This window comes from Neofelis nebulosa, chromosome 16 (genome assembly GCF_028018385.1).
Source record: "Neofelis nebulosa isolate mNeoNeb1 chromosome 16, mNeoNeb1.pri, whole genome shotgun sequence".
In the NCBI taxonomy this organism is placed as follows: domain Eukaryota; kingdom Metazoa; phylum Chordata; class Mammalia; order Carnivora; family Felidae; genus Neofelis; species Neofelis nebulosa.
This window is the reverse complement of record NC_080797.1, coordinates 56419193-56441931: the sequence shown is the minus strand read 5'-3', so window position 1 is coordinate 56441931 and position 22739 is coordinate 56419193. Positions and strand designations below refer to the sequence as shown.

Here is a 22739-nt window from a genome sequence, read left to right as displayed (position 1 = left end):
CTGGAAACTCCAAGGCCAGGAACCCCACCTGTCCTCACTTTTTTATCCACATCTAGCACTGTGCCACTTTGCAGCAGGCACCCAAATAATTGGTGGAATGAACAAACAGAGGTCAGAAGAACGTTCAAGTATTTTATCAATACAGCCAATGAGGCAAGTACTAGTTATCTCTCCTTAGGGCCCAAAGCATTTTGTCAATATTTATAGTGACATAAAGGGACTATGAAAAAAAAGCCCTTTATCAAAAACAAAGGGTAGCTAACCTTGGACAGGTGACTTAAGCTTTTTGAGTCTGTTTTCTCACCTCTATAAAAAGGATAATCCCTGCGTTGGGAGGTAACTGTAGGGATGAAAAATAATACTCAGAAAGTGCCTAACCCACAGTAAGTGATCACTGATCAATAAATAACGTGCTAAAAGAAATTATCATTTAACTTTAAGTTACAATTCTAAAATGGCAACAGCCTAGATGTTTAACAGTGACTATGGGACAGAAAGCCCCATACGTCTCATGCTTTTTCTCTCTGGTGCCCCAAAGCTTGAGTCTCCTACCACCTAAGGGACTGCGTTAGGTGGGGCTCCGGCACAGCTGATCACACCACCCACACGATAAAGAATCCTTATCTTGAGAACTCACCTGAAATTTACAATCATCTCTCAACTTGGAAGGCTGCTCACTTCTAAAGTTTGAAAAGAAACTTGAAATCCCTCAAAACTATTTAATTTAAAACCCAAACTCAAAGTCACAACTTGAATTTTCCAGCAAACCTGCCTAAGGTAACCACCCTGGCTGGGGAAGGTTTAAAGGGCTGGCGACAACACCATGAGCATGAAACAGGGCCACTGTTGCATCTGTGAGTAAGCAACCCACAAGTGCACCATATTACACACTGGTCTCACTTGCCGGGCGTGGGAGAGTGAAGCATGTTCTCTGTGATACGGACATTATTTCTGAGATATTTACTTTAGGATAAAGAATTCAGAACACCTAAGTCACAGAGAAGACAAGTATATTATGGAACTCTAACACCCAAGGCCTGAATCAGATCAGCAGCCCTGGTAAAGTGGTGTCTGGGCTGGGCATAACCAAGGGATCTGTCACAAGGCTGGAACACAGCAGACGAAAACATTTCCAAAGGCTTTAAATCCTAATAGACATTGTCCATCCTCCCAAGCAGTCCTTAGGATGTGGGGAGTGGATAATGCATATTTCCTAGCTAGGCATTTCATTTGGGGGCTAAATTTTTAGAAAATACAAGAGTTAAAAAAAAAAAATTCTCGGGGCACCTGGGTGGCTCAAGTCGGTTGAGCATTCATTCCACCTCAGCTCAGGTCATGATCTCAGGGTTCGTGGGTTCGAGCCCCACATCAGGCTTTGAGCTGAAAGCGCAGAGCCTGCTTCAGATTCTCTCTCCCTCTCCCCTGTTCGCTCACACTCTCTCTCAAAAACAAAAAAAGGGGAAAAAAAATTCCCAACTACATCTTACTCTGGTTTTAGCTTCAGTCAGACGTGACCTTAAATCCAACTCTAACAAGGAGTAACGGAATGAGCTTGAGAAAGTGGGCTCTCTGAGCTTCGGGGGAACAGGAATAAACTTGCCTGTACCTCGCAAGCTGGACACAGAGTAGGTGCTCAGTATAAAGAGGGAGCGTACTTTACGAGCTAATTTTTAGTCTTACAAAAAGAGCAGAAGATGGTACTGGACATTCAGTAAATGGCTGGCCTTATAATAAGGCACGGGGCTAAGGAGGATTCAATGTTTGCCTCTCTCCAAACCAGCTCCCAGGGCCCCTATTCAGTCTGAGATGTCAGACTTCAAAGATACTAGGACTCCTATGTCCTCCAGTTCCCAAGTTCTACTTTAATATAAAGGATCAAAGCTCTAGGTGAGAGAAAGAATTTCCTGTGCTGTTATTTCAGGGGTAGACAAGGGGAAAATAGGAGGTATTTAGACTCAGGGGTTCAGAAATCCCTTCTCAGATGATCCTAGAAAACAGTATTTTTTTCAGGAAAAGTAAAAACACTACAAAACACCTGAGTTGTTTTGTCGGCATCTGTTGTCTCATTTAATACAATAATCCTGCAAACATGGAAATTACAATGTTCTTTTTGTAAATCAAGAGGCCGGGCCCTTCGGGTTGGGTCATACAGCTAGGGGTGATTAATTTGTGGCCCTACAGAAAGAGGGCGATGCTTTCACCACCCACAACTCCCTCCCCATGGCACTACTAACAGAGCCTGTGTGCTGGAAAGCAAGGCAAATGAGTTGACCACAGGAGAGGCAGTGGAAACCACCTACCCGCCGAGCCAACCTTTCAACACTTGAGGACCTTGTAAAAGGGATGGCAGACAAACCATCCCCGGGAATACAGAATTTTAATTTATACATCCAGTAGGCCATCTGCATTTCCGACCCACTACAACTTTGGGGTACTGATGCTATGAACAGACCCCCAACTTTCTAAAGATAGAGAGCCCTTAATCAATATTTAAGATGTTTCGGTTTCCATCCTTGCCCACCTTGGTTCCAGCTGAGGAGGGGTTTTTCAGTTCATTGTCTCAACTATCTAATGCTCTATTACTCTCCTTTTAATAAGTGTTTTCACTGGTACCCATTAAATAATAATGAAAGCAAATCCTTAGCAATCAGGGCCTCGCTCTCCTTGCTCTTAGCTCCAGCTACCCTGCTATTCCGTCGACCCCTCAAAGACCAAGCTAATGTGGGTTTTCAGGAACCTCCCTCACGCTATACCCTCGACCTTGACCTCCTCATGCAGCATTTACTTCCTCAGGAAAACCTCCTCTGACCCTGTCTGTGCTCCCACAGCATCTCGTACACCTCCCAAGAACTTTAATTCATTCACCTGACTGTCTGCTTAGCGCTACTTTCTGCAGAGCTCTCTTCCAGGTGCTGGGGACTCCAAGAGGAACAAAACCAGGCAAGGTCCCTTCACCACATGGTGATTACATTCTGAGGGGATGAACATTCTAGCAGCACTGCATTTAATCAATTGGCTAACAATTTGTGTAATTTTTTTTTTCAAGTATTCTTCTCCCATGGTTAGGGAGTGAAACAGGAAAAGAGTCTACTTTACAGCTTAATTCCCAGCCTTAGTGCCAGGTAAACGTGATCACCAGGTATTTGTTGAAGTCTTATTAATGATAACAGCAACAGAGCTTTAAAAAGAGAGAGAGAGAGAGAGAGAGAGAGAGAGAGAGAGAAATTCATGCTTGAAAACTCTACAATCCTGATTACAGGGTGATGAGCAAATTAAGGGTTTTAAACCCAAATGACCATAGCAGTATGTTAAGGGAAAGGCTTAATAGGTACATGCCTACCTCACACTTGCTGAGGATTAAGTTTTTAAAGTGTCTGCTAAGAATGGTAACAGACTGAGTTTCTAGAAGTAACAGACACATGTTAAAACTGCCAGTTACGATAGCATTAGAAAGCCAGAAAACCTCGAGGATGAACAGGATCGGCACGTCCATCCCCTCCCTGCATCGAAAGGCACAGAAGCCTTCAGTGACCTCCCAGCGGCTTCGGTTGGGAATAAATAGCACAGTGATAAGAACTGCAGAGAACACAAATTAAAGTGAAATCAACACATGGAGAAGAGAAACAACAGAGAAAAGCAATGCTAGACAATCAAAGAGACTCCACCAGATCCACCCAGGTCTAAGCAGAGCTTTGCCAGTCGCTACCGATGTGCGCAGCTCAAGCAAGAGGAGGGAGAAGCAGGACACGAGGACACAAGGAACCACGGCAGAGGGTCTTGGAACACAAAGCGTTAAAATGACAGCATGAAGAAGGGGAAAGGAGGGAGGTTTCACTTTTCGCTAGTAATACATGAGCTCTTTTCCTGAAGTGATAACTGTTGTAAACAAGTGAAAAACATACACAATAATCCAAGTTATAAATGTTCTTGAAAACTCCCTCGTTTCAACTAGTCTATGACAAATACTTGCAGAGGGACCTCAGCATCTGCTGCGAAGTTCAGGGAAAAGTAATTCTAACCAATGGCCTTGTGCCAAAATCTCACCCTCGGGGTCTGACCAATTAAATGGCTGCTTCTTAGTGTGGCGTTCAGGAGAGATGACAGATTGAACACTGCAGCAGAGAAACCTACACATTTAATTTCAACCCAGGCATTTTGCCCCAAAGGGCGAGTCAATCAGGAAAGAAAGCAGTTCAGAGGAGTCTTCAAACAAGCTGAAAACAGAATAAATGGACCTGTGGTTTAATTACCACAGGATCCTTCTTCCATCAAAACTGATGACAGAGCTCATCAAGAATAAAGAGATTCTGATCCCTCTGAACTCTCGTGCAGAAAACAGGATTTACCAGAAAGGCTATTCTGGACCCAAGAAGTTGTTCTCCTGAGCTACTATCACGGTGATGGTACTACTGGGTCACCAGGATAAGGAAGCCAGGGATTCACTGAGAGGGTTTCTGCCACATGCAATGCCCTGGGGAAAGGCAGCGCTTCAGTGCGTGAATTCTGTCTAGGGTCAAAATGACCCTGTCTGCCTTTCCAAAGTGGACTGCACAAAACTGCGGCTAAACGTACAGTGGCGTGAACTCAACTGAGGACTCTAGCCCCTGGTGTTATTTAATCCCCTTAAACGTTATTTTTCTCAAAAACAACAGAGCTTGCTTCGTTGAAAGGATAATTGAAAGGATTAAAATAATGCAGGTCAAGCATGTACTCCAGAGCCTAGCACAGAACGGTACTCAATAAAAGCTGGCTACAAGTAACTTAAAGAAAAGCTGTTTTAAGGTTCTTTAAAGGGACAAAATTTACCTGCTCTATCCCCTATCTGCTTTTTTCAAGACCTGCTAATACCTTTCTTTCATCAGGCAAAGTCTAGTTTTCTAATGATCCTCCAAGAACTAAATCACTCAGGCCCTTCCCACCAGCTCTTAACTTTATAATCCCTGAAGGGGCAGAGGGGGTCTGGAGGTGGTTTTCCCTTCACGCAGCCCAGCCTGCTACACTTCTTCCCAAGTCCACCGCTTTGCCAACAAGTTTGCCAATTTTCCCACGGCTCAGTTACTGGAGACTCTCCCTCAGCTCAACCCTTCTGTCCACCTGATGCAGAGGACTGAGCACACACACACCTCTGGCCCCCACCTGGCGCCCCATAACTGCCTGTGCTGTGCTGAAGTCTGATGGGAGTTTGTGATAAACCCAGGATAAATTCAGACTAACCACCCCCTTCCTCCCACAGACCTTTGGCTTGGTTTGATGTTTGATCTCAATCTAGAAATTATGCTGACTCTCTGAAATGTCTTCTGCTCTTGCCAGGATGTGATATGTCCACTATCTCTCCCAAGAGGCAGAAATGGAGATTTCTAGTTCACCTCATACCACAAAGAAATCCTTCATGTTCTTGGTAAGAACACCTGTGCTTAACCTGGTCTTCGGGTTTTATTCTTTGCCTGTATATCCCACAACGAAGTGCAAACTGGTTCATATTTACCACTCCTTGCGAGAGTCAAGAAAAGAGACACCTGTGCTGATATCGGTCTATCATAATACTGATACTGTAATGCTATTCTCATTGATGCCAACATGTGCCACTTTACCCATCTGCTCCTGGAATTACAAAGTGGAAGGACAGGGATGCCTGGGTGGCTCAGTCAGTTGAGCACCCAACTCTTGGTTTCAGCTCAGGCCGTGATCTCACGGTTCGTGAGTTTGAGCCCTGCATAGGGCTCTAAATGCAGCCTGCTTGGGATTCTCTCTCCCTCTCTGCCACTACCCCCTCCCCAACCCCCTGGCCACATTCACGTGCACAAGTGCACACTCCCTCTCTCAAAATAAATAAATACTTAAAAACAAGAAAAGTGGAAGGATAGTCTGCAATGTGGCAAGGATGTGGATTGCACAAAAAACATTACCCAGACTTGTACCTGCTCCATATTCATTAGTTTATGGTTTGAGACCACCAGAATGGACCTGTTCTGAAATAGCTCAAGTGGTTATGATAATCCACAAAGATCCCAAGATTACTTCCCAAAGGGAATTATTCTATAGACCATCCAGTTCCCTAACGAACGTAATAAAGCAGATTTCAGCAGTGGGAAGCAATGAAGAATGAGAAGGGGTTTATCAAATAGAGGTTCCTAAGACTGTTTACCAGCTGAGTGACCTCCCCAACAAGCAAACTGCTTATTTAATCTCTTCTCCAGAAACATGCCTACAGGGGTAAAACAGTTCAGCAGTTAGCTTTAGATCCAGCCTCCAACATTCAAGGAAATTTTCAATTCAAAGACTAAAAAGGCCTGGGGGTAATTTGTAAACTACCACACTTAGGAAGCACTCAAAAGGTGTGCTAGAAATCCTGGAATCTAACAAAAGGAACCTGTAATTTAAAAGGCTGGGGAATTATAGGCTAAGATTTTCTACTGTTATTAAGAAATAAATAGCCAAGCACAGCTTGGATCGCTCATCTACCAAAAGTAACACACCAGCAGGCAATTCAGTGGTTTCATTTTATGAAACATATGGATGGAATACGGTGTAAGGGAGGAAAAACCATCATGCACCAGGAAGAATGGCTTAATCCCTAGAAGAAAGATGTGTACCTGTATACAGGCAAGGGCAGTAAATGACTAGTTAGTTGCCTTACCACCTTTTCAAACCAGAAACAGAGACATCTTTGGTCAAGCTCAAATACTAGAAGTCTTGACTTTTTAACCACACCAAGTTTCAAAACACAGACACACAAAGTTACAGTAAAGACAAGCACATCCTGTTTGCACTTGACTTCCTGTTCTGGGCAGTCTGATCTATTTACTCTGCTGCTGCCTAGCCACAAAACAGGTAACCTTTCATATCTGCCAACAAATGGTTCACTGAACAGCAGTCCACTGACAACATTTGTTCTATGAGTTGGGTTAAAAAAGATTCACCTGAAGAGCACCAAAAAAACAATCATAAGCTCCTGAGCCACTTTCGGTCTCTCCTACGCTTCCTACTGACACCTGACCTAAATAATAAAAACTGAACACAAACACGCGCTGAGATAAGAAAGTCATGCCTGAAACAAAACGTGAAATATGAAGGCTGGGAAAAGAGCAAGGAAGATTGGAAATGTTTTTATTATTAAACGTGGGTCTCTTTTCAAATGTAGAAGAAACAGGTTTCTGTCGGCCCAAAATCCCCACTGAGCAGATGCCCAGAAGGGAACCACCCGAGTGATCACAACACTTAAAAGGGCCCTTCTGGTGAACACTGCCCCCAACCCAACCTGCTACCAATCTGGGTCTACTTGGCAGCAAAAGCCTTCTGGTTTTACAGACCTGAAGCCTCCATGTGAAGTGAAATTTTCACCGCTTTCAAAGAGTTAGTGGTGTCCCCCACACGCCACATTCAGTGTTGGGAATAAATGCTGGGCCAACAAATATCCCAGTTTTTATGGACCCATCGGTTAGCCTCCTAGGGTCTGTTTTCTCATCTGGAAAACAGGAAGGCTGAATGACACAAATCCCTAATGTTTCTTCCAGCTGTAGATTCCAGGATTGAACACTAAGAGAGGAAGCTTCTGTGGCTTTTGGCATTATTTCTTTGGTCAAAAAAGACACCTCCAACACCCCACAAATCCACAGTGTGAATACATGCCTTGATCTACCTCTCAAGTACCCAAGGATTCTTTTCCCTTCCCTTGAAATGTGGATCGGAAAGTTTCCCATTTGCAAGCTAAATAACAAACCTTAAGGACTGTTCTCTTTACACATGGTCTTTTTATTAAAATCTTAATGTAGTCACCACGCGGTTCTCATGCTGGTCATATGATTCCTGTACAGAATAAAGCCACAAAAGGATGGAGACAATCTGACCAGCAGCTTGTGGCACTCCCACACAGTGATTGTTAATGGGGAAAAAATGAGGCAAAATCTGAGTAAGAAAAAGGAGTGGTAAAGACAAGTTCGGTGAGTCAGTACAAAGGAAAACACAGCAAGTTTAACAGAAAAGAAAAAGAAATGAGAAAGGAAAAAAAAAAAAAGGCGGGGCGGGGGGCAGAATCCAAATCAATGAGCAGAAACTTAAATCTTAATTTCTGCTTCAGGAGGGGCGCCTAAGTGGCTCAGTTGGTTAAATGTCCAACTTCAGCTCAGGCCATGATCTCCGGTTTGTGGGTTCAAGCCGGCATCAGGCTCTGTGCTTTGGATTCTGTGTCTCCCTCCCTCTCTGCCCCTGCCCCACTCATGGCTCTGTCTGTCTCTCTCTCTAAGCAAATATTTAAAAAAAAAATTAGTTCTGCTTCTCCATTTACCTATTCATCCAACAGATATCAAATGCCTACTACGTGCAGGGAACTGAATTAGACACTAGAGGAGATACAAAGGTCATCCGGATAAATCTATTCAGTGAGGTTATGGTCTAGTAGGAGAGACAAAGGCATGTACACAAACTATTGAAATATATAGCAGAAAGTGTACTGTGCCATAAAAGAGAATTCTCTACTATGAGACCCAGAGGAAGGAGTGATTACTCCCAGGGAGGGATCAGACAAAGAGGCTTCACAGGAAGAATGACATTCTAAGCCAAAAGCACAACAGAAAAGCAAGGACACCCAAGTATGAAATCAAGGACACAGAGGTACAGTGAGAAACTGGATTTGATTTGAGCTGTAAGTGGGCATGAAGGGAGGGATGGTAATAATAACAGTTAGCAATCCATAGAGCCACAGCTAAATTGGATAGCTGGACTGGAGCCAGACAAGTATTCCAAAGTCAGACTCAGAATTTGAGTTTAAATCCAGTGGAGAAGGAAGAGGAAGGAGAGAGGGTGACAAGTTAGGAGCTTGGAGGAATCTCATGACCCATAAAATTAAGATAATAAAATTAATGCAAAATCAATGTGTACAGATTAGGACCTCCAAAGAGATACAATGTCTCCCAAACTAAAAGCAAGAAGACAGGAAGACAAAAGGGCTTGGGTGATGGTATTCACATATTTAAATAAAGAATGTGACCACTTTGGGGTGCCTGGCTGGCTCAGTCGGTACAGCACATGGCTCTAGACCTTGGGGTTATGAGTTCAAACCCCACATTGGGGGTAGAGATTACTTAAAAATAAAAAGAACACAAGCACATCAAAATGTGGTCAACAAACTTAGAAAAACCTAGAAAAAAACAGAGGGGGCCATTTTGAGTCCAGAATAACCCAAGGCAGAGAAATACTTCAACTAGGTGGCACACCATCTTCTCTCCTGTGGGACAAGGTCTGTTCATGAAGCTTAAACGGGAACTGCGTACAGCAGCAGTTAGGGGTATGGGATCTTAGAACTGGAGGGACTGGGTTCCAATCTCAGTTTATCCTCTTACCGGCTTAGAGCTTTGGTTTCTTTATTTATAAACTGAGGATAATTGGCCCACTGGGAGAATTAAATGTCCTACTCTATGCAAAAGCACTCAGTACCAAACTGAGCATATAGTAGGCAATCAACAATCTTTTTTCTTTTTTCTTTTTTTTTTTTTTTTTTAGTTTATTTACCTACTTTGATGGGGGTGGTGGACAGGAGAGAGGGGAGAGAGAGAATCCCAAACAGGCCCCACAAACCTGGAGATTAAGACCTGAGCTAAAATCAAAAGTCAGACGGTTAACCAACTGAGCCACCTAGGCGCCCCAGGCAATCAATAATCCTAGCTTGTTTTTTTTCTAACTTCCCTCACAAACTATTCTATTATTCCATGCTCATCAAGCAAGCGTGGTATTATTAAATTTCATTTCTCAGATCTCTTGATATAGAAAAGCAATACCCTAGCAAAATCCAGAATCCTGTCAATAGGAAAGGCCTCAGTCACTCTAAAATAATAAGTTGTCATTCCTTTCTGATCACAGACACTGAAGTCTGAATACAGTGCTGTCCCCAAAAGACTGATCATTTCCAGGCACGAAACAAGACAAATGTTGTGCCTTGAACCAGACCTAAGACGTAGTGACCGAAACCCTGAGGGGTCTTCCTGAGGAAACAGATGGCACCCGCCGGGCCGGCCCTACCTAGTGCCACCCTCGATCTACAACAAGCCAGTCTGTAGAATACTTCCCCATACTTCTTCCCCTTCACCGCTCCATACCCTTCAATCATGCACCACAGTCAAACACTTTCTCTCTCTCTGACCTTCTAGAGGTCAAAGATCCCATCTTATCATCTTTGCATTCTTGCCTCCATATCCCAACATACCTTGCATCAAATAGAACCACATTTATTATAAAAATGAATTTCAAACACAACTTTCTTCGACACCACAATCCATTGCAATCCACCAGTCCTACACCCTGAGGCAGGATTTATTGAAGTCTCTTGATTTACTGAACTCTTATTCTATGGTTTTCTTCCCTTCTAACTCCCCAACCTCTCCACACCTGAGCTACCAAGTATTACAGAAATGTCAGAAGACTTTATTTACTGGGTACCCCACAAATTCATACAACTGGGACCAAGCCACCACTGGCCTCAGAAATCTTTTATTCATTGTTAGTTGATGTCTCCACAGGAACTTTCCAAAGAGCAGTGTTCAGCAGGGTTTGGGACATGGGGCCTGAAGTTAGACAGAACTCACAGTCTTCCTACGTGACCTCAGTCAAGGTGCTAAACTTTCCCAATCTTCGCGTCCACTTCTGTAAAATGGAATCCCTAAATGAGGTAATTAATGCAAGCCCTTAACATCACAAAATGCTCAAAAAGCGGGAACTATTACTGTTTTCTACTTTGTGTAAGCCCAACCAATCCCTCTCCCCTCTTCCACGCCTTGGTCGAATAACCAGCAACTGCCTCACCTACTTTACCGAAACAATTCAACAGGGTTATGACTATTTACTTTGAGGCAGTGGTGGTACCTTGGGAAGAACACGGTGATCAGGCGCGCCGCGCCGCTGGTGCCCCACCCTAGATATGGGACCACATGCTAACCGTTTACCTTTGCCTCAGACTCTTCAACTGCAAAATGTGGATTTCATTTTTAATTTTTTTTAATGTTTATTTATTTTTGAGACAGAGCACAAGGGGGTTGGGGCAGAGAGAGGGAGACACAGAATCCAAGGCAGGCTCTGAGCTGTCAGCGCAAAGCCCGATGGGAGCTCAAGCCCACAAAACATGAGATCATGATCTGAGCCGAAGTCAGACAGTCAACCGCCTGAGCCACCCACGGACACCCAAAATGTGTATTTTAAGATGTGAGAATTAAATGGAAAAATATGAAAGAGCCATCAAGCAGACGAGGGGAGGGGGAAAATATGTCAGGTAAGAAGACTTCAAGCAAAACAGACCTGGCTTCAAATTCCAGTTCTACCACTTAACTAGCTGTGTCACGTCGGGCAAGTTAGTCTCTGGTCCTCAGTTTGTCTGTAAATGGCGGAAATAGCATCACAGGGTTTTGGACAGGTTTAAAACAACGTACAAACTACCTGGTATGCTGATTCCCCACCCCCCTTTCTGCCTCTTCTTTTCTTTCTGTCTCAAAAACTCCCCTTTATTCAGTAGACCAGGAGAGCACCATTTCTGACCATCAGTTAAAAAAAATAAGCACATCTCCAATATATCTATATGTAATATAGGTGCCCCTACTGTGTTCTTTCTAAAACATAATACTAAGAAGAAATTTCAAAGAGTAAAATAAAAATATTTTTAAAAACTTAGTTCTGGGGCACCTGGGTGGCTCAGTCGGTTTAGTGTCTGACTTTGGCTCAGGTCATGATCTCGTGGTTCTTCAGTTCGAGCCTGGCATCCGGCTGTGTGCTGACAGCTTAGAGCCTGGAGCCTGCTTTGGATTCTGTGTGTGTCTCTCTCTCTCTCTTTGCTCCTTCCCCACTCACCCTCTGTCGCTCTCAAAAACAAACATTAAAAAAAATTAAAACACACAATAAAAAACTTAGTTCTGATGTCTCCTTCCTATACCCCAAAGGAAGTTCTTATATACCTTAGAATCTAGAAATTCATTTTGGAGGTCACTACACTATTAGGCAAACTGTTTAAAAACAAAGATAAATAGAACAGGCTCAGTATAGTTCCTAGCACAGCAACTGGCATAGAGTAGATGCTCAGTAAACACTGGTCCATTAAAGTTTTTATAAATCTGTTTCCACACATATGCTTCTCTGTGCAAGTTTGCACAAGTGGGCTCTCCGCTTAGTCTCCCTTTCTCTCGAACTCCCTACTTCTCCAACAAAGAGTGGTGCTCTGCTTCACCTCCAGGTCACACACTCATTTGTTAGCTCCACTATCTTACCCAAAGCCCTTTCTCCAAGGTCACCAAAGATCTGATGGCTGGACGCATGACTTTTCCCTAAATCCTCCACCTTCCTGACCTCCCTGCAGCACCATATACCAATGACCTACCCGGGTTCTTCCTTCTGGCTCCTTCTTCCCCTTCGGTTTCCACTGAAAGTGCAGTAGCTAGACTCCCCTTTGACTTCAAAGACCAATCTTTCTCCCAGTCCTTCCTGGCTCCCCCTTTTTGCCCCCTAAGTATCCCCTAGGACTCTGTACTTACCATTCTTCTTTTCCTTCTCTAGTGAATTCTACTGGGTCTTTTCAAATCTATCCTGCAAATATCCCATTCTCACTCTATACATTGCCATACCCTGTCCTACGTACCATTATCTTTCTCAAGAACTAGGGCAAACACCTCCTGACTGGCCCCCTCTTTGCCACTCTCTTTTCTCCACACAGTACTCAGGATCACCTTTCATTTAAAAAACAAAAACAAAAAACAAAAAAACATACTGCTTGTTACTCTCCTGCTTTAAAACCTTCAGTGACTTTCCCACCACCATGCTTATTTTGGTAAAGCTTAGACTCCCCATAGAGCCCACAAAGGCCTGTATGATATGGGGCCTGCCTTTCTCTCTTGCTTTACCTCGCCCCCCATTGCTGCCCTGTTCCCCCATTCACCTCACCCTAATCCCCTGGTGATCCTCCTTTCAGGTCCTCAAAAAGAAAAGGATGATTTATTGCCCCCCCGCCCAGGTCTGCCCACTTGTGGTTCCTTTTAGGCCTGGAACATTCTCCATAGCTCTCTTCACCAAGCTGGCTCCTCTTCAGCGAGACTCGAGCTCACCTGCCCTGTAACAGTTTTCTGACACACAGTCGGGGCTTGGGGAGTCTGTGTTGAATGAATGGATTCCACAGACTTTAGTCAGATAACTCCCAAATCTAAATATCTGGAATCAGTTCTCACCCTTCAGTGTCAGCACCTGACTTCTAAATGCTTCCTAGATATCCATACCTCAAATTTAGCACAGCAAATACACTCAAAACCAAACCCTTCATCTCCACCCAAACCAGTTCCTCTCATCTTCTAGAATTACATGAGCAATTTAATCTACACCTCCACTTCAGAACCATGAATTTCCCAGTCATTTGCTCCACCTGTCCACAATTCTAATCACCCTTTAAAACTGAATTCAAGTATCACTTCATTCATGCATGCATTCAATCAACCACTTATTCATTCAACAAATACTTGCTGAGTGCCTTTTATGAGGCAGGTACTATGTTAGCTACTGGAGAGCAAAGCAGACATATTTCTTTCTACTGTATATCAGTCAAATAATCACACAAATATTACAAATTGTAAAAACTGTAAACAAAAAATGTTATGAAGGAAAAAGGTGCTAGAAACTATGAGAAAAAATATGCGAGGTTTCAAAAAACACTCCTTAAATGATGTGCTGAATGAATGAGACATAATTTAGCCTAGGCAGACTGGAGGGCAGAGCATACCAGGCGGAGGGTTCAATCAGGTCCTGGAAGCAAGAGGAGACCAGCAGGCCTATCTTAAGGCACCCACCATTCTGCCTTATGTTATACCTATCTGGATCAGTCTTGTTCCCTTCCTCAACCCCCACCCTCATTTTAAGGTTATCTGAGAGAAAGGACATAGACTGTCTCATATGTGCCAACACCCTCCAGGAGATACTGATTAACAGGCCCAGGCCTAGGCCTTAAGAGGCCCTGCAGCTTCCATTATGGCCACCTTGGAAACCAACCACCATGTAAAAGGAGCCTGATTTTGATTAATGAATGATGAGAGACCAAGAGAGTGTCAGAACTCATGGAGGAGAACCAAGATGTCTCAGCTAACAGCTAGCAGAGAGGCCCATGTATGTGAGTGAACCCATGTTGGATCTCCCAGTCAAGTCAAATCACATGGAGCAAAGCAATATGCCCTTCTTCCCTGAATATAACTCACAGATTCATAAGCAATAAAATGGTTGCCATTTGAAGCCACTCAAATTTTAAGATGATTTGCTACACAGTAATAGAAAACTGAAATCGTCAGAAATTCAACGCTCTCTTTTAGCAATCATTCAAATGTTTCCCAACTTGGATGATCAAGAAAATCTTCCTCATATTCATTACAATGACTCCTCCTTCAATTTAAGCCCATTTCCTCTTAGATCTTTGAAGTACCAAAGAACAATTAATCAAAACCCCCCTGGCAAAAACTATTCTTATACTTTAAGATGGTAATCAAGCCATCCCTTAGCTTTTCCTTCAGTAGGCTAAAATCATTTCTTTTTTTTCTTAAACTTACAATGATAGGACTTGTTTTTAAACTTTGTAATCATTTTTATCCTCTCAAACATTGGGGCAGTGCGGGCAGGGGGACAAAAATTGGAGGTCACATGCCAGCATCTAACAGAGATTATTTCCTTGCTCTATGGTTCATCGTATTGGTTCAAATTCCACACAGTCCCAAATATGGCATGTTAGCACCACAGAAGTTATTACCCTACAAATGCAATCATATGCTGACATTATTACGAAAACTTTTGGGCTCTTAACGTTCAGCTTACTCCACCTTGTGCCGACTCCCTTCACTCATCAACCTGGTTTCACACTCCATTATTGAAATAGATTTTACCAAATTCTAGATATAGGAAATACAACAGAAAAGCTTGAGGTTGGAGTGGGCACGCCATTAATTTCAGTCAAGGTCTCTAACCACAGTCAAGGCCTTTCTGTAGGTCAGGCGGGCTCAGGGTACCTCCTTCCACCTTGATGGCAAAGTGGTCTTGTAAAAGGCAAGATCTTTAGCACTTGCCTATTGAGCAAAGGCACCTTTTTTTTTTTGTAGAACCCAACAGGGTATATTTAACTATAAAGAGACAAACCAGTTGCTTAAAGCAATGTAAAAACACATTTCTCTCTGAAGTATCACATGAATGTAGGCTTCAATGTCAAATGTAGCTTTATAATCACCAGTAAAATAGGGATAAATAAAGCCCACCCAAAACAGAGTATTGTAGGTATCAAATAAAATGATACAAGGGAAATAATTTTGTAAAGTACTATATAAAAATGGTAGGTGATATTGTAGAACTAAGTTTCAGCAAGCCCAAGAAATATTCAAATCAACTTTGAATGGTTACCTGATGGTTTCAGGTGAAATATATGGAATAGGCACCATGGGCTCAAGTTCATCAAATAGGAACTAAAAAGCCGCCACCTAATAAGAAAGCTTATGAATTTTCTAATACTGCCAAGACTAATAAAAATGTTCGGACTAGTGGTTGGACCCTGGGAACCCACTTCAAACACTGTCTGATGGCGTCAGGATCTAGGCCAGGGAACAGGCTCGGTCAAGGAATTCAACAGTCTACTGGAAGAAACCAAATAATAAACTGTGGAAGTCCAAATAAGGAGGAATAACTCTACTTGAAGAAGGCAGGGAAGGTTTCGCATATGAAGTAAGTCTCCTGGGGGATGAGTACTTTGCTAGTCTGAGGGGGAGGCCACCAGAAAAAGACACAGAGTCCTAGAAGAAAGTGCAATAACCAGGGATTCGGAAAATGAGAGAAGTTGGGAAGGGGTTGGACTGGAGAGAAATGACTGGGGACAGGAAGGAGATGAGATAGGTAGGATAGGGTCAAATTGTGAAGGACTTCACCTATCAAGCTAAGTTGGAAACAGGGAACCAATGGCACTCTGAAAACCTGAGAACGAAAAGATTTGATTTGGGCTTTTAGGATGATAACTTTGGCAACAATGTGGAGGAGACAGGAGCAGAGAAAGACCCATGGTAGAGTGGCAAAAGCCCAGTCAAGATTTGATAAGGGGGAAGGAGTGGTGGTGGCACCTGGCTGGCTCAGTCGTAGAGACTCTTGATTTTGGGGTCGTAAGTTTGAGCCCCACATTGGGGGTAGAGATTACTTTTTAAAACAATAAATAAATAAATAAATAAATAAAGTCTTTAAAAAAAAAAAAAAAGATTTGATAAGGGTCTCAACCACAAGTTATAAACTCAAATTCCTGGAGGCAAAGTAGGTAAAATGTGACATCTTTAGTATTTAACATCTGGGAGAAGGGTTACCTGTAATCTTTTTTTTTTTTTTTTTAATGTTTATTTATTCTTGAAAGAGAGACTGAGCGTGAGCAGGGAAGGGGGAGGAGAGACAGAGACAGAGAATCTGAAGCAGGCTCCAGGTTCTGAGCTGTCAGCACAGAGCCTGACGTGGGGCTCAAACTCATGAACTGTGAGATCATGACCTGAGCTGAAGTCGGACGCTTAAATGACCGAGTCACCCAGGCATCCCAGTTACCTGTAATCATTGAAGAGTGCAGGCCCTTCCTAAAACTATTTACACACATTTTAAGCCATTGGACTAGTTAAACAAAATGTCTACTTTCTGACCTCTGGTACAGTAATGCAATACAGTGGAAATGAAGGAAAGCCACACATCAAACAGTACTCCAATAATACAATCAAAAGGGTTTAAGCAACCATGGATTTAGCATATTTAGATGATGTGAGGCATTAAAAAGTATGAATAGGAAGATCTGGTAGACATCATTAACAGAGTTCAAACCTACAGCAATACAAGCAGATAACTGATACTGGGTAGTGGAGATTATGTAACAATTTAAGATGCCTTTTGAACACTCTGGTAGGTTTGTCAAGTTGGACAAAGTCTATCAAATTGGAAATAAGGATCTGAAGCGTGGGACAGACAGCCAGTTGGTAAGACATACTGAGGATAGCTGAATTTATGGGTATATTTGAGATCCTTGGAGTAAAGCTATGGGGAAGAGTGGAAAGACACCCAAGGCAAAGCCTTGGAGTATCTCAACATTTATGGGATAGTCAAAAGAGAATATAAAGAAATAACAGAAGGACACTGGAAACTCAGAAGAGACAAGGTAGCCTCAAAGCCAAATGAAGAGGGTTGGGGGTGGCAGGGAAGGAATGGTTCAACACTGCCACATGCCAAGCAGAGATTAAGTAAGGTGGAGGCTAAAACCACAACACTGGGTTTGGTAATCTGGAGTTTACTTGGGTTCTTCAGGAAAACACGAGCAAGGTAATGTGGGTAGAAGCCGAAATAACAAATGGTTTGGTAAGAGGATCAGAGCTGAGGAAGTACACTATAGGTTCTTCCTCATTCTACCCTGAGAACCATGTGCCAAGTAATATGGATAGAAGTCTAAGAAAACAGATGGTGATTCTTGATATACCCTATGGTCAGAGTAAATTCTGTGTTCTCCTGAGTACTCATCCAGTCTTGGTGAATAAGAAGAGACTTTGTGGAAGAAGTGACTTCCGGGCTAAAGCCAGTAGCTAGGTTAAGTTGGGGCAGGGTGTTTTAGAGACGGCTGGCTTATGTAAAGGCCTTAAAGGCCTGAGGTAAAAGAACATGTGCCACTTGGGGGGAACTGGAAGGAGCAGAAGCAAACTTTGAGGGGCAACTGCCTAGCATTGAGGCTGAAGATTTAAAAAGGTTAGAAGAGAGAGGCGCCTGGGTGGCTCAGTCAGTTAAGCGTCCGACTTCGGCTCAGGTCATGATCTCACGGTTCATGGGTTCGAGCCCCGCATCAGGCTCTGTGCTGACAGCTCAGAGCCTGGAGCCTGTTTCAGATTCTGTCTTCCTCTCTCTGCCCCTCCCCCATTTGCACTCTGTCTCTCTCTGTCTCAAAAATAAATAAACATTAAAAAAAAATTTTTTTTTTAAAACAAGGTTAGAAGTGAAGAGCAGGAGGGAGAGAGAATAGTAGTCTGATCAGAATTAGGGATGAGGAGAGGTGCTTCATAGTACCTCAGAAATACGGAAACTCACTGATAAGACAGCGTTCCCTATAATTCAATATTCCCAATGATTAGGTAGATAATAAAATACCTTTGCTTCTCTCTCTTCCTTTAATAACGGTTCAGTTTGACCAAACTGCTTCTCAAAAAACATAGGACAGAAACTATAAGAGCAAAAGATGGATAAAGCTGTAAGCCTGATGTGTTTGGCTTCTCTAAGGTTTCTGTAATAAATGGTCTAATTAGGTCTAAAACCACATCCAGATCCCAAGTGAAGTGAAACTTCACCCCTTCAGACCCCCTCCAAAGGACTGAAGGACTGACTTTAAGACACCCAAACTGTTAAGGCATTAACGAACTTCTGAGACAAAGGACTGGCCCAGTTCGTCCTGCAGCTCAGTCTAGCTGATGAAAATGAAACTAAGAGAAAACAGTCTGGGGTTACCTGGTTTTGCCTGTTTCAAAACATTACCACAGCAGAGAGCAGGCTGCCTCCAGTTCCTGCCGCTGAGGTCCTTGGAGCCATTTCAGATGAGCTCATCTCAGGAGCCAACAGCAGCAGCTTTCAGGCAGAGTGAATGGTGCCGCCTGGGGACGTATCTTTGGTAAGCGAGATTGCAACAGAGCAGGCGGTTTACCCAGGGCAGTGCTGACTCATGCTAGGCAAAACTCCTCTTTCCCAAACAACCCAGCCTGAGCCAACCACAATCAAGTGCAACCTCGAAAAAGAAGAGGCGCCCCACTGATTTTTTTTTTTAATCCAGTGCTGATTACCGGGGGCAGCTTCCTCATGGCCCTCCTGCTGGTCGATCGGCTGCCTCTGGAGCCCTTACCTGGGAGGCTCCAGTGGTCACTTTCCAAAGTTACATTTGAGAACTGCCCGGGGCTCAGGGCAGCAAGATTACCGAAGGTAGCAGGTTCACAGCCCTGAAGATTTCTCCAGAGTGGCTGATAAAGAAGTCACTTTGCATTTACAAATTAGAACATCTGGGTTAGAGGACTCCAGAACTTGCCCAGTCATCCTTAGCTGGTCAAATCATCAGAGTGAATTTCTGTCAACTATGACCAGGCTCACTCTTCTTTTTCCCTACTAGGCCTTCTCTGACCTTTCTATTTCCTTAGGCAATTCAAAATCTCAAATTAAGACAGAAATAACTGAAGGCTTTTTTGTTTAATCAGCTGCCACACACAGCTTAAGCTACATTATCCACCATCACACCTACCAGATGCTTAAGGAATACAGGAGTGTGTGAAAACTGTATTACCACTTACATTTAAAAATCCCTAAATCTAGGTCGATTCTCATTTATTGGCCAGCTTATTAAATAATCAATTCTAGAATGACTGGTTCATCAACAGCTATTAATTATTATTGAATTTGCCCTGACCAGCTAGAACGGGCTTTGGTGCTATACCAAGAAAACAAAAGATTAAGCCCTTGCTTTCTGTGTTTTCTCATTTGATAAGAAAGAAACGAGATTTCATATCAGATCCTTCTGTTGCCTGCTCAAAATTTCCCACAGCTACCAGCTCTTCCTTAGCATGGGCATTCAAGGCTCCCATTGCAAGCCTTGTCCATCCTTCAAGGCAGATCCCACATGCTATGAACTCTGGATATAACTACCAGCCCAGCCTGTCATTCAGTAAATGTTATTAGGTTAATTAAAATGTATGTGCAGACCGTCAGATTTTGGGTTTAATAACTATGCTACTTAATTCTATTCCTTTTCAAGGGTCTAGTTAAAGAAAAAAAAAGTTATTTATCCAACTTGCTTAATTCCCCTTAATTACATTATTCCAGTAGGATAGCCACACTGGGCTTTATAAGGTTTTATAAAATGTTCTCTCTTTTATTTCCTCCCTTTCAGCATTTTCTTTTTCAGAAAATGGCTGTTTAAAAGAAGTTTTCCTACAGTATGTGTTAATTAGTTCTTTTCAAATGATAAAAGCATTTTACAGCAGCTGACAACCATTATCTCATGGACCACATTTTAAGAAATATTTCTGTAGTTGATGATAAACAACATTCTGGTATGGAGCAACTTTCAAGGTTCGTACAGTAATGGACAAATTTGAAACCTCTTTTGGAAAAAACATTGTTAGAGGCTTCTGGCTCATTCTATATTAGTAACTGTAAAAAAGGAAGAGAAAATTCAGATGGTACTATACCCAGGAAGTAAATGTAAATTATATAAACAGCAACACAGGGGCCAGGAGCATGAGAATCTCCTAATTCTGCTAAAATAAACACCATTAGCAGGTGAAGAGAAATATGGCAGATTATCATTTCCCGGTTTGGGATTCTGTACAGTTCCAATCAGTTTCCCCAAAATATAACCATACATACCCATCCCAGTTCCTTCTTTTAGACTGGAAAGGCTGAGGATTACACTGATTTAGAGCTTTCAAAAGATGCTAAATCTGAACAAATGGCTTCAGGCACTTGAAGTTTTATGAGGTTATATGAAAACTAGGAGGTTATATGAAAACGAGAAATAAGAAAAATAATTGTGGCTTTGTGCTTATTAAGTTCTCTCAATGCATTATGTTAAAACTCAGACAAGTTATTCCTCACCTAAAGGTACCTTTTATGGGTGGTCACAGGAGATTAAGTGTGTGTGTATGTGTGTGTGTGTGTGTGTGTGTGTGATATCTGCACACACTCACACTCACTGCTTTTCTTGAACAGGAATATGTAATGCTATTTATAGGCCCCCCCCTTTTTTTTTCTGCAAGAGATCTTAACGTTACAAATGTTAAGTAAGCCAGGTGTCAAAAGAGAAAAAAAATTCACATCTCTGGATTCTGTCATCTTCCAAATCCATAGAGAATTACCAAATACATACAAAAAGATATGGGAGGATACACACATCAGGGAGGGAGCTGCAATGGGAGATCCAGGAGGTATTTTCAGTTTCACGAGAATTTGAATTTTTTTGTTTTAACAAGGAACACATATTCAAGTATTGGTAATTTATTTATTTTTTTTAAAAAAATTTTTTAATGTTTATTTTTGAGAGAGAGAGAGACAGAGCATGAGCGGGGGAGGGGTAGAGAGAGAGAAGGAGACACAGAATCAGAAGCAGGCTCCAGGCTCTGAGCTGTCAGTACAGAGCCTGACGCGGGGCTCGAACTCACAGACTGTGAGATCATGACCTGAGCTGAAGTCAGATGCTTAACCGACTGAGCCACCCAGGCACCCCAAGTATTGGTAATTTAAAACTGGGTTAAATGTTTTACCATTTATTAACTAATCTTTTCCCTTTCTCACTTTTTCCTCTTATCATCTCCCTTTTACCTACTTTCCCCTCCCCAACATCCTAAAGGATACTGCACATTTATTCTTTTCAACAAAATTAATCTTATTAATGTTCATATCCTTTCTCTTATGGAGAAGAGGTTGAATTGATAAATCCAAGTCTCCAGAAACCAGTGGCCGCCTCAGCTTGTTGAGTATTAGGGACATTGCCAAATTCTCATCTTTGGAGTTCTAGGATCTTCTAACCTTTTTTAAAAAACTAGAGTACCTCCCCTTCAAAAAAGACAGATGAGCATCAACCAAACATCTATCGTCTAATAAATCACAGAAATTAAATGTGAAAAATGAGTAAATTTTAGGATACTCAAGAATCCACTCTAGGGGTACTTAAGAATCCACAGGGGTGCCTACTGAAAATAATTCTTTCTCATCCGAGTCCCTCAGACATTCTGGATTAGCCCAAGTGGAGAGGCCCAAGAATCAGAATTTTCAATAATCATCTCCTGCTCCCACGTGATTCTGATGCAGGTGGGACTCAAATATTTTGAGATACCAGTCATATAGCTATGTTCCCCGAGCACTGTTTACAATAAAATGAAAAGTTGTGTTTCAAAGACCATCAAAATGAGCCACAGTCTCCCTGAGTATGCCACAGACATTAGTCCTCTTACCCACAAGAATCACCAAGTATACAACAACTGAACTGTATTTATTTTGTCAACTGGACCATTATTTTCTTCAAGCCTCCAGAGACAATTATTACCCTAACTACTCTTTTTTTTTTTTTTTTTTTTTTTTTTTTTTTATTTTTGGGACAGAGAGAGACAGAGCATGAACGGGGGAGGGGCAGAGAGAGAGGGAGACACAGAATCGGAAACAGGCTCCAGGCTCCAAGCCATCAGCCCAGAGCCTGACGCGGGGCTCGAACTCACGGACCGCGAGATCGTGACCTGGCTGAAGTCGGACGCTTAACCGACTGCGCCACCCAGGCGCCCCTACCCTAACTACTCTTAAGGATTTTAGCTGTCACCCACAGTCGTTATACTGAGACACTTTCACACCTGGGATGCAGTACAAGGGGCTTAATGGAATTTTTATGGCTGTGAAGATTAAAGTTCACTTGACTCAACAGAATAGTCAAATAAAACAAAGGATAAAACCTCCCAAAAGGCACAGGTTGAAAGTAGAGGCTTTTGACTTCCTGATGAGGCAGTTTTGCCCAGAAATTCAAACCATGGGATGCTATATAGCTCATATGTCTTGAGAGTACCCAAATTCCAACTTATCACCACAGCATCAGCCAATGCAGGCTTACTGTAACATTTGGAAGCACAACCCTCCTGTATAAAATGGCCTCTCCTGGGAGACAGAGGCTGTCACCATGCCGGGGATCATTCCATCTTGGGGCCAGAAGGACCAGGCAGTCCTTTTAATCTTTA

The 22739-nt window shown here is 42.6% G+C and overlaps 1 protein-coding gene across 14 annotated transcripts in view; it reads right to left on the bottom strand.

The window, feature by feature from the left end:
• Positions 1-22739, bottom strand: part of RFFL (ring finger and FYVE like domain containing E3 ubiquitin protein ligase) — a 66477-nt gene that overhangs the window by 27053 nt on the left and 16685 nt on the right. For 2 of the 14 annotated variants that reach the window (XM_058704286.1, XM_058704295.1), the window contains exon 2: positions 18487-18629. The exons of 10 other annotated variants lie outside the window; for them this stretch is intronic. The gene's annotated coding sequence lies outside the window, so the exon portion shown is untranslated. Of the gene's footprint in view, positions 1-18486; positions 18630-18874; positions 20988-22739 lie in introns of those variants that run through there. 2 more of the 14 variants (XM_058704289.1, XM_058704298.1) reach the window with 2 other exon arrangements.